This window comes from Meles meles, chromosome 18 (genome assembly GCF_922984935.1).
Source record: "Meles meles chromosome 18, mMelMel3.1 paternal haplotype, whole genome shotgun sequence".
Classification (NCBI taxonomy): domain Eukaryota; kingdom Metazoa; phylum Chordata; class Mammalia; order Carnivora; family Mustelidae; genus Meles; species Meles meles.
In genome coordinates this window covers 47653238-47665517 of record NC_060083.1, presented here as the reverse complement: position 1 = coordinate 47665517, position 12280 = coordinate 47653238, and the positions used below count along the sequence as shown (strand labels likewise).

The following is a 12280-nucleotide window of genomic DNA, read 5'->3' as shown; positions in this document are numbered from 1 at the left end:
CAAGATACTTTGTATTGAAAACATTTCTAAGTTTTGGTAATGTGGGAAACTGTTCATTTCAGTGAAATCAAAATACCTAAGTGAGAACTTTTCTTGTTCTCTGGAATAATCTAGTGATTTGAAAAGACTCCTTAGGCTTAGTCCATTCACTCACTACTTAGTTCTGAGCATTCCTATCACGTAATGGTTTGTTAATTGGAAGGTTGTGAAGTGTAAGAACAACTAAGGGATCACTTTAGGAAACTTGGAATCATTTGAATCCTCTGACAATTAAATCAACTAAACAGTGCTTTAAAAAATTGAGTCTCCAAGTATCATCATATTAAAGTAAGGAAGTTGGGGCATTAAAAGTACTGTTGATGTATATATACTTTTTGCTCGTTATGTATATAATTAAACTAAAACCACCAATAAAGCACAAGTACTTTAAAGTTTCTGTTGAGCAAGGTCACCAGACTGACTCCTGAGGCTGGTAGTTAGCCAGGTGTTCCGTTGAACTTCTGAGTGTTTTATTAAAGGTTTTCAGCAGTGAGCCAGACAGTGAGAACGGAGGGATTACTTTGACCAAAACAGAAGAAAGGGGGCAGATGGAGTGTTCTTTGGACATTGAGAAGCTTTTTCTTTGTGATTTAATAGTTGTTCCCAAATCTGCTAACCACTCTTATAATTCTTGAGTCCTGGAATAAGAAGTTAGTTAACTGTTCAGGAGCTTGACCCAGCTGATGAATTTCAGCTTTTTCCCTAAGGTAGCTTAATATTTCACTCCTTTGCTGAAGTACTTCTGCCAAAGATAAAATTGGCTAGATATAGTCTAGGCAGCCATGATGAAGATATTTAGCAGAGGAGCCTGTTGAAATGAATTGTTTTTAAATGATGGTGCTTAAATTACAAGTGGATGGTTCCGTGAAAATTATAAAGCCTTCACCAAGAATTTGTGTTTTTTTCTTTTTTCCTTATCTCCACGGGGAAAAAACAGTAATCCATTGTAAGTCATAGGCACTTGCTAGCAGTAGTGGAATGATTGACTTTTATGTTGTTGAATTTTTGACAAATTTTGTATTTATCATCATATTATACTTTACAGTTAGTAAATTCTGTATTGCCAGATGAGATATCTTAGAGAAGTTCTTTTCCTTTTCCTGATTAATTTTTTTGGGTAATGATTTTATTTAGTTTAAACCCCTTGTTACACCTTTTTATTTTAAGCTCTTTTTGGAAAATCTTCCTAAAACGTTTCATATATCTTCCTGTCTTGGTGCATTAATTACTTCTGAAATTCTGCATTGTACTGGGTTTGACCTGCATCGTTGTTTAGTAGTATCACTGTGGAAGGAGGAGGAATTTAAACATTACCTCTTTGATGGAGGGACAAACAAGCAAGGAAGGTGTATGTTTCAGCAATCACCTTAATTTTTATTTAAAAAAATTTTTTTTTAAAATTCATTTGAGGGAGATAGAGACAGCACAAGCCAAGGGAGAGGCAGAGGGAGCCGGAGAAGCAGACTCCTTACTGGGCTGGGAGCCTGACATGGGGCTGGATCCCAGGACGGAGGCCATGACCCGAGCGAAAGGCAAATGCTCAACCATCTGAGCCATCCAGGCGCGCCTTAATTTTTAATACTTAACTGTAGAAATAGAAATAAAAGCATTCAGTTATCTCATGTGTATACAGTATAATTGTTGAGTATGTGTGTGCGTGTGTGAGCGCACGTTCTCTTCTTTCTGCTTTAATTTTCCTTTATATTCCTTCTTCTCTTTTCCCTTTAAGAGTTTTCTTCTGCTATTTTGTTAAGAATTCCTGGACCGATAATCTCATTTTGCTAAATTGGTTTTCATTTTCTTTGCCCTTGTACTTACAAACTTCTGTAGTAAGTACTTGCTGTTAAGAAAATAATTTTTTTTCAGATATTCTCTTAAATGTTGGATAGCAGTGTTCTGGGTACCTGGACATGAATTATATAAAACTCTTTTCTAGAAAAAGTATATATATTTTTTCGTTCAGAACTGTTACTGTAGGCTTATCTTGGTGGTCGTTATAAAAAGAATCCCAAAGGGCACATGGGTGGCTCAGTTAGTTGGTTAAGTGTCTGCCTTCAGAAGATCCAGTGTCCTAGGATGGAGTCCTGCATTGGGTTCCTTGCTCAGCAGGGAGTTTGCTTTTCCCTCTTCCTTCTGCCCCTCCCCCTGCTTGTGCTGTCTCTGTCTCTGTCTCTCAAGTAAATAAAATCTTAGGGGCTCCTGGGTGGCTCAGTGGGTTAAAGCCTCTGCCTTCGGCTTAGGTCATGATCCCAGAGTCCTGGGATCAGGCCTCGCATGGGGCTCTCTGCTCAGCACGGAGCCTGCTTCCCCATCCCTCTCTGCCTGCCTTTCTGCCTACTTGTGATCTGTCTTTCAAATAAATAAATCAATAAAACCTTAAAAAAAAAAAGTAAAATGTTTAAAAAAAGAATCTCATAAAATGTTTCATTAGGACTACTGAAATATATGTTGTTTTATATATATTATATGTCTTTATATTACACATTGCCTTCTTTATAAGGACCTGAGGGAGAAAGATAAACAACTAGACTAAGTGTTTTTTTTCCCTTAAACTTCTAAGTCTGTGTCTGTTACGTGGATGCTATAATTTGTGTTGTTTACTAGGTTTCTATTTTCCTGTTGCCTTTGGAAGTTTAGAGCCAAGTTTGTAGGTCCTGTACCTTTTTTAAAGCCTCATTCTTGGCTTCATTTTGTTCTCCTTGTTCTTGTTTTATTTTCATGCTTTTATTTCTGGCCTAATTTACACTAACCTATGTTTTATTTGATAGGCTCCTAAAGTCTGTTTCAGATCAAGGTTGGGTAAAAATAAACTAGATGTTCAGTTTAGTGACATTAAAGAAATTATTGAATTTTGGATTATCTTGATTGCAGTGACTTTTCTTCTGGGGAATTTCGTTCTCTTGGAATTGTTAATAAAGATTTCAGTGTATAGTGAATTACTAGTGTGTTGGTAGGTTTTGCTTTTTAGGTTATCAGGGAGTGCTTTGTGTTGTAGCTTCCTATTTAAGTATACACAAGTGATGTTGCCAGAGGAGGTAGTCAACTTGATTTGTTCTTATTTTCCTATTCCTTACCTTTCACAGAATGATGGAATGAGAGTAGTATTAGCCAGAACTAAGTCATATCTAACCCTTCTCTGCTATAGACTAGCTATAGGGCTAACCATGTAACTACTTTTATAATAAAAATGAAGGAATTGACTAGATAAGCCAAAAGTACTTTAAATTGTGACTACTCTGTCTTTAAATAACATGGATCGGTGGAGCTGTTCTCAGCACTGGTTTGTTGTTTTGTTTTGTTTTTGCATTTGGGGAAACTGAAGCAAAAGTCCCTATAAGTTGCTGGTGTGACTTCAAACAAAACAGCCTTCTTGACTTGTGACTTACAGCTTTGATTTTTTTAAAGGCTATGTGTGTGTGTGTGTGTGTGTATTGTTTTTTTTATACAGAGCGCTTCATGAACTTTGTGTGCCTTTCTCGCACAGGGGCCCTGCTAATCTTCTCGGTATCTTTCGGGTTTTAGTATATGTGCTGCCAAAAAGAGCATTGTTTTGTGTTGTTTTGTTTTTTAATAGTCCACTAAAGTGACTATTGAATTTGTTACTGTGAGATACATACTTGGGAATAATTCCATTGTGTTCTTACGAAACAAAAAAAAAAAAAAAAAAAAAAAAAAAAAAAGAAACTTACTTCAGAGTAAGTAAACTCATTTGCGGAACACCTTTGATTTAATGCCCCTTGTTTTTCTGCTAGCCTGCATCTGACATCCAGTGGTAGAAATAGGGGCTTCTCTATTTTCTCCCTTTACTCCCCCCCTCCTTTTTTCTAAGATATGTAGATAGAATTTATTCTTGGTGTTTCTTGTGTGACTCTGAAGGAAGAAAGGAAGTCAGGCAACAAGGAATTGGGGGGTTACCCATTTGCTGCAGAGCTAGTTGCTCCAGATATTTTCTGTGGCCTTTTGACTGACTGGTGTTTTCGTTCTCTAAAATTGAGTGAAAGGACTCTTACGGTATGCTAAATTGGCCACAGAGTAAGTAATTTACTAAACGAGCAAATGTGTAAGAAGCAAGTGATGAGATAGGTAAATAAACGGATTATCTTTAAGAAGTTTATGCTTTAGATACGGAGAAATGGTAAGACAAAGATGAATATTTAGAACAGTGCCTGGCTCACAGTGATGTAAGGCAAATGTTAGATGACATAAATGAAACAGGAAGAGATCACAGCTGGAAAGAAAGGATATTAGAGTGAGCTAGGATTTTTGGTAGGAAGTTTCCTTTTGGTTGTGGCCTACTGAGGATAGGAAGCCTAAGTAGTACTTGTTTTAATTTACTTTTTAAAGATATTATTTATTTGAGAGAGAAGAAGAAGAGAGAGCACACACACATATAAACGGGGAGGGGCAGAGGGAGAGGGAGAAGCAGATTCCATGCTGAGCTGGGAGCCCAGGGTAGGGCTCTGTCCCAGGACCCTGGGATCATGACCTCAGCAGAAGGCAAATGCTTTACTGACTGAGCCAGGCATCCCAGAGTTAGTGGGACTTAATAACAGTGGATGTCGGGGAACAGTGAAGGAGGGACTATCATAGATGGAATTTCAAGCCGTGGGTGACTTTAAGAATACATTTTGCAAAATAACCCTAATAGCACATGTAGGTCCAGGTTCTTTACTAGTGTCTTAAAATGAACATTTCTGTATTCCTTTATACATTCCAGCAAGTGTTAAAAATCAGGAGATGGGCGGGTGCGCCTGGGTGGCTCAGTGGGTTAAAGCTTCTGCCTTCGGCTCAGGTCATGATCCCAGGGTCCTGGGATCGAGCCCCACATTGGGCTCTCTGCTCCGCGGGGAGCCTGCTTCCTCCTCTCTCTCTGCCTGCCTCTCTGCCTACTTGTGATTTCTCTCTGTCAAATAAATAAAATATTAAAAAAAAAATCAGGAAATGGGCTTCCAAGTAATCTTGTAGAAACAGAGACTGAAGAGTTAAACCTGTACCTCAGAGCCTTATACTGGGGACTTTGGAATGGATGAATTAATTTATTGGGTGTATTGAATGCCTACTGAGGGGTGCTAGGTGGTAGGGATATATAGCAGTAAGATACAATCCCTGCGTTGTCCTTGTGGACAGTATAGCTTAGAAAGAGATTAATTATTTAAGCACGTAATCACATAGTTTATTGATGTATTTACTGGGGTTGTGGGTGCTGCAGAATGAAGTTCAGAGGGTGCATATCAGGAAAATCTGATTACAGTGGGTAGGGATATTATAGCAGGTATACTGAAGAAGTAATGTAAGCTGAGACCTGAATGATGAGAAATCGGTGGTGGTGAAGAAGGGGAGTGTGCTATAGACTGAAGCATACGCTAAAGGCCTCGGGAATGGGAGGTGCTTGACACTTTCAAAAACAGGGCACAGTTTAAAGAGAGTGATGAGAAATGAGTCAGAGAGGTAGTCAAAGTCCAAGTCATTTGGGTATTTTTGTTGATTATCTCACGTTTAAAATGTTAATTGTGGAGCCAGTGATGTTCAAATATTATTGGATTTCTTTTTTTTTTTTTTAAACCTCTTGTAATTGTGTGAAGAGTGAAATGGGTGTAGATTTTGGGAGATCAGTTAGGCTGTTGTGGTAAACCAGGTAAGAGAGAATGATGGACTCAGACTTTGGCAGGGAAGAGTGAGAGAATTGGATATTGGAGGTAGGGTAACTAGAACTTGTGATTGATTGGATGTCATGAGTGGATGTTGAGAGGGTAGGAAAAGGTGTTATGAGTGATTCCTAGCTTTTTGGTCGGAGTAACTAGATTGAATGGCTGTGTGGAGATGAAGGAGCAGTTGGAAAGAGGTTATTAATTGTGGTGGGCACTTGCTAATTTTCACTTAAACATTGTTGGGTATTGGGTATACCCAGAGTTTTCAGTATCATTTGCATAGTACCCTGCTAGATTCCGTGTGCATGATAAATTATTTTACTAGAAAAGAGAAATCATGGGACCACATTTTATTTCAAATGGATATTAATTTTTTTTTTTAAGTAGACTCCAGCCTGAGCATGGGCCCCAATATGGTGTCTTGAATTCATGACTCTTGAGATCAAGACCTGAAATCAGAGTCAGTTGCTTAACTGACTGAGCCACCCAGGCACCCCCTCAAATGAATAGTAATCTGATTGGTTTCTCTACTTTATCCCTAAACAAAGATCAAATAGACTAGATTGTTTTGCAGGCTTGGCAGAAGTTTATACCTGTGGTCATGTCCTTTAATATCTGCCAGTTCATTCATTCCCCCCCACCTTTCCCATTTTATACCTGGGGAAATGCTCTTACATTCAATATAGAGAGAGCATTGAGTCTCTAAAACTTCTAACTAAAGGGTGGAGTATGTAACATATACATAAAGTAAATCTTACTAATTGGGATTCCCCTTAATGCTTGTGACCACTGCAGCCTGTTTGGTTTTATATTGGTTTAGTTACAGAGAAGTGTTTTGCATTGAAATGGTGAACAAAATTGTTTTGAAATCAATTTCAGACTGATTAAAGTGTCTGGAGAGTCTTTTTGTCAAGTAGAGTATCCTGAAAAGTTTTGGGTCAAGTACAAATGTGGGTCACTCTGGTAACCTGTTAGTAGCATTGTAGCAACTGTATAGATTATATTCAGAACTCTCAGGTAAGAGGATTTGTGGAGAAAAGGTATGGGGGGGGGTGGTAGTGAGGATTTGAGGAATGACAACCAGGAAGGAGGGGTTATATTCAATTTTAAATTATTTTCAAGTTGTCTTACCTTTGCCCAATAGAATAGAGGACATGAGCCATGGGATTAAATGAGTGCGTATATGTATAGTGACTACTTTTTTGCTCACCGTTTAATCTTTTTTTTCCTGTTTGTTCTTCTGGCACTTGAGAGATGCATCCTGGGAAGATAGAAGCTAAGACAGAGCTTAGGACTATTGGGACTAAATTAGTCTGAAACCTGGGAGATCACAGAGCCCCAGGGGGGACTCTGACTGAAGTGATTCTGACTGAAGTGATTTGTTTGAACTAGGGAACAACATTTTTTTTTTTTAAGATTTTATTTATTTACTTGACAGACAGAGATCACAAGCAGGCAGAGAGAGCGGGGGAAGCAGGCTCCCTGGCAAAGCAGAGAGCCCAGTGCGGGGTTCGATCCCAGGACGCTGGGACCATGACCTGAGCCGAAGGCAGAGGCTTTACCCACTGAGCCACCCAGGCGCCCCGGGAACATTTATAACCTACTTTGCCTAATCAGACAACAGAGTTGAAACGTGTTAGGAAGAAAATAATAGCTTACGTTGGTTGAATATTTTGATTTGTGGGCAGTGTTATAAGTGCTTTATACTTACTAACTTACTTAGTCCTCACTATACAATGAGGTAGGTATTAACTTAGTTTTACAGACTGATAGTGAGAAATGTCTCACAGCTAACAAGAAATCAAGGTATTATTCTAGGCTGTTTACCCACAGCCTGGGCATAAATACTAAGCTGTATTAGTGGAAACAGAAGCAAATTGCCCTTTAGACTTGGTTGATGAAATCTACCAAACATAATGTAAAATGGTACAATTTAACTTTATATTCAAGAGACTTTCTAGTATTACTAAGTAATTTGGTAATAAATTTTTGAGGAAAGGTAAATGGTCTGTATCTTAACCAGATACACCCTTTGGCCTGCAATAACCTGTTACTCATTTCTTTTATGGAATAGAAGTTGGATGGGTTGGGGAGGGGCATTTTGCTAGGGCAGACCTAGCATCTGGGAAGTGGCTGGAGTGACTTTTATTTATTTATTTTTTAAAAAAAATATTTTATTTATTTATTTGACAGAGAGAGAGGTCACAAGTAGGCAGAGAGGCAGGCAGAGGGAGAGGGAGAAACAGGCTCCCCACTGAGCAGAGAGCCCGATGCAGGGCTGGATCCCAGGACCCTGAGATCATGACCTGAGCCGAAGGCAGAGGCTTAAACCACTGAGCCACCCAGGCGCCCCTGGAGTGACTTTTAAAAAAAGAGAAGGAAACAAGAGAATGAGTATGTATTCATTACTCCTGCTGTATGTTAGGTGGGGTTTACATTTGGTACCTTTTTTTGTTAAGATTTTATTTATTTATTTGAGAGAGGGAAACGAGATAGCGACAGAGATAGCGAGAGGGAGCACAAGCCACAAGGAGAGGTAGAAGCAGTCTCCCCGCCGAGCAAGACATGAGGCTCAACCCCAGAGCCCTGGGATTATGCCCTGACGCTCTACTGACTGAGCCACCCAGGTGCCCCCTACATTTGGCATCTTAATTTAATCTTGAAAACATTCATATGATGAAGGTATTACCTCCATTTTATAGTTGAGGCCCAAGACTATAAACTTGTTACATAATTTACTTCAGCAAAGATAAAAAGCTAGTTCTTTCTTGCTGCTTTTTCTATGACTGTTTTTCTCTTGAACTGATTGGGAGGGAGCAGAAAGAAGATTCTGTTTCCAGAAACGGAGCAACCTGAAGGTGCATAGCTCTTTGGATGCATCTCTGACTGTACAGTACACTGGTGGGCATGGCGCTGATCATGAGGGATGATGGAAAGTTGTTTTTCCTCTACTATAATAAACAATCCAGAGAAGTGACCTAGTTCATAATTTTTTTAAACATTTTTGACATTCTAAAGGGATGATTTATATTTTAACTGATGCGGAAAAACCCTTATTCCCCAATTGCTGGAAAAAGAAATCTTTTAAAATATGAAGGTGTTTTATGTTCTTTTTCCTTAACTCTTGCATTGTGCTTATGGCTGATTATATGAATTATAAGCATGTCCTTAGGGTTTATTGAAGTATTTTCCTCAAAAAATCTTTTTCTGTTGAGTCTGACTATTACAGGAAGTTGAAAGGCAGAAAATAGCAGTTACAGAATATTCGGATTGGTTTTCCACACACTTACCTGGGTTTGTGTTGTTTTCATGTCTGAGTATGAAATTTATGATTAACATTCAATATCTTATTTTTATTGATTTGATAATTACCAGAGAACTTGAAGGATGAATTGGAGGTTATTATTTTTCATAGCATTTGTGGGATTAATACTAAAGAGGGAGCAGTATGGTAAAAAAAAAATTCTAAACTGTTGTTGAGAATTACTCATTTTAATTTTGCCTTTTAATCGTCTGGGTTCCTCACTTACAAAGTCTAAATTATACCTTTTTGGAAAAATGTCACTTGTTGTTTTGTCATGATGAGATCCAGACTGGGATGAAAAAGACTTTTACACTGCTAGGCGCTCTGTCCGTCTTATTGAGGTATGCTGAGCAGCTGAGTGATCCCCCATGGAGCTCATACTGCTTGTGTTTCCACAGGGAGTCTGCAGACTTGGTCCCAGCAGGGAGTTAGTGGCGGAGCTGCTGCAGTCTGCTCACTTGTTCTCTTACTTGTTGGAAACCTGGTGCCAGTGTGTATACCTGCAGTAACTTTTTAAATTTTTTTTTAATAGGAAATGCTTCCATGCTTTATTCTAAGTAGACAGTGTAATGGTATTACTAGATGAGACACATTGCCTTGTGTGTTTCACTTATGGCAATGAAATCTGAAAGCAAAGTATGGACTCTCAGGATGGGGTACAGTGAGAGAGTGAAGACAAAGGCTTTTATCATATGGGCATCCTTTTTGCTGAATAAAGCTGTTGGAATGTTACACTTTGGAAATAAATATCCCTAATGAAAAACAGTCCTCTATATCTGCCCCCTCACCCCAGTAAGCAAAAGTGGGGCAACTGGGTGGTTCAGTCGGTTAAGTATCTGCCTTCGGCTCAGGTCTTGATCCCACGGTCCTGGGATCCAGCCCCCTGCTCAGCCAGGAACCTCCTCTCCTTCTCCCTCTGCTGGTCCCCCTGCTTGTGTGCTCTCGCTCTTGCTGTCAAATAAATAAATAAAATCTTTAAAAAACCCAGAGACCAAATAATCAAAACAGTGAACATTTTTTTTTAAAGAAAACAATAAAAAGTTCTTTTATTCCTGTTTCTTTCCCAGAAATAATTGATTAAAGATATTTAGGTAAAATGAGACCAGTTGCTCTTTGACAACTATCAAAGGCAGAATTTTAGTTACTGCCTAAATGCGTAAAGTTAACAAGGATCACTCTTTCATTGATTCATTCAATTGCCTTTCGTAGAATTTCACTCTGAGAATGAAAAGATCAGAGTGTTTCCTTAAAAATTTTTCGTCAGATCTTAAGAGTTTTCAGCTGAGTTGCTGCAACCACTGTTTCTCTAGATTTCCAACTGGGTGAAAATGTTTTTCTTTTTAAATTGGCACCCCTCCAGCAGATTTTTCCACCAAGTATTCTTCGGGCACACCCTTTGCATAGTGAATTTTGCAAGATCTTTATTCAGAAGGCTGGAAGACAGGCCAGTCTTCTCTTTGTTAGATGAAAACAAGAGTGAGGCTTGCTTAAGACTCATTTTGCTTCTACCCAGCTGTATTTGAAATTGATCTCTTATGCAAATACATTCAAGCATTCACAGAAGAAATTTGACTTAGAAGTTTAAGTGGAAAGGCTAATTTTATATTTGCAGGAAGTTTGCTTGGTGCAGTGATTTTCCTCCCAAATGAGAATCTCTTAATTTGTTCTTAATCATAACTTGAGAGTAAGTAGGTCTCAGACTGGAGAGGTGACTTTGTATCTGTAAGTGTACATTCAAGACAGTGATGGGATACGTATATAGAGTTGACCCTTGAACAACGTGGGAGTTAAGGGTGTTGACCTCCCATGCGGTGGAAAATCCACGTAGCTTTTGACTCCCCAGCACTTAACTACTAATTGCCTACTGTTGACTGGAAGCCTTACTGAGAACATAAGCAGTTAATTTAACAAATATTTTGTATGTAGTATAAATTATATACATAAGCTGATATAGCAAGTAATAATTAGCAATATAAATAATAATTGATAAGCTAATAAAGTAAGCTAGAGAAAAAATGTTACAGGAAACAGAAAGTACATTTATAGTACTGTACTGTATTTGTTGGGAAAAAAAAATCCATGTATAAGTGTACCTGCACAGTTCAAACCTGTATTGTTCAAGGGTCAGCTGTACTTGGATTTCCATTTTATTAGGTGCAGGAAGTTATTTCTATTAATGTCCAAAGCAGCGTTCATTTGTTTATACTTCCATGGTTTATTCTAAGTAGACAGTGTAATAGTATTACTAGATGAGACACATTGCCTTGATTTCATCCATAAACATTAAGACTGACTGAAAAACTTGTGGATGGGTGAGGTGCAGTATTGCTCTTAGGTGTTTCCCCGCAGGCCAGCCTTCAAAGAGCCTTATATTATTCCCTTAACAGATACAGAAGTTACTATAGTTGATAATCGAGTAGAAACTAGTATGTGTCATTATTGAGGATAGTCAAAAATGTCCCTGTGGCAGTTCCAGAAAAGGAGAACCAGAATTCTCTGAGCAAAGAATAATAAATATAAAAAATTTCAAGGTAACTCTTAATTATTTAGAGATTAGCTGTTCAAGATCATCTGTCATGAAGATTGACCTTGCCCCTAAAGGACAAGGGAAAACTTCTCTGATAGTAAAATAAGGAATAATGAAAACACTTTAAGGAATAATGAAAACACTTAAGAATTGAGAACTTGGTTCCTGTCTTCAAGGAGTAAGTTATGTGACTTGATTTTTCTTTTTCTCCCACATTCAAGTAGAAAAGGAAGCATTAGAATGGCAGTGAATGCCTTAATTGTAATTAGATCCCTGATACAGGCATTAAATGCTGAGATTTAGGAGGAAAGAGTGATTACTATGGGCTAAGGTGATCAGAAAACCTGAGAAGGGTGGAACTTTAGTTTGATCCGAGGTGCTGAGATGACACCTAGGTTTTCAAGAGGAAATAAGATGTTTCAGATCCAAGAATGAGGGACCTCGGGTGAGGATGTTTTGTTGGGTAACAGGGAAGAGAGCCATATCTGCCATCTGAAAGATGAAGTTGGAAGGTTAATTGTGGTCACCTTGTTGATGAATGCCAAGCTGGTACGTTTGAATTTTATCCTAAGAATAGTGCAGAATCACTAACATGGAATGGCATGATTGGAGTATTCCTAAAAGGATCTTTGATAATGATGTGGAGTGAATGGATTGGAAGTGTAGGGTGGTTTGGAAGCCAGGGTGAGACTTAAGACAAGTAACTCAGCTGTGAGTAAAAGTCTTGAGCTGGAGCAGTGGGCATAGAATGGAAAGAAAAGT

The 12280-nt window shown here is 38.5% G+C and overlaps 1 protein-coding gene and 1 non-coding gene across 6 annotated transcripts in view; one reads left to right on the top strand and one right to left on the bottom strand.

The window, feature by feature from the left end:
• Window positions 1–12280, top strand: part of KANSL1 (KAT8 regulatory NSL complex subunit 1) — a 182886-nt gene that overhangs the window by 48601 nt on the left and 122005 nt on the right. The gene's annotated exons all lie outside the window — the stretch shown is intronic.
• On the bottom strand, window positions 3478–3585 carry LOC123930337. Its single transcript, XR_006816053.1, has one exon. It is a non-coding gene; the product is annotated as a U6 spliceosomal RNA (small nuclear RNA).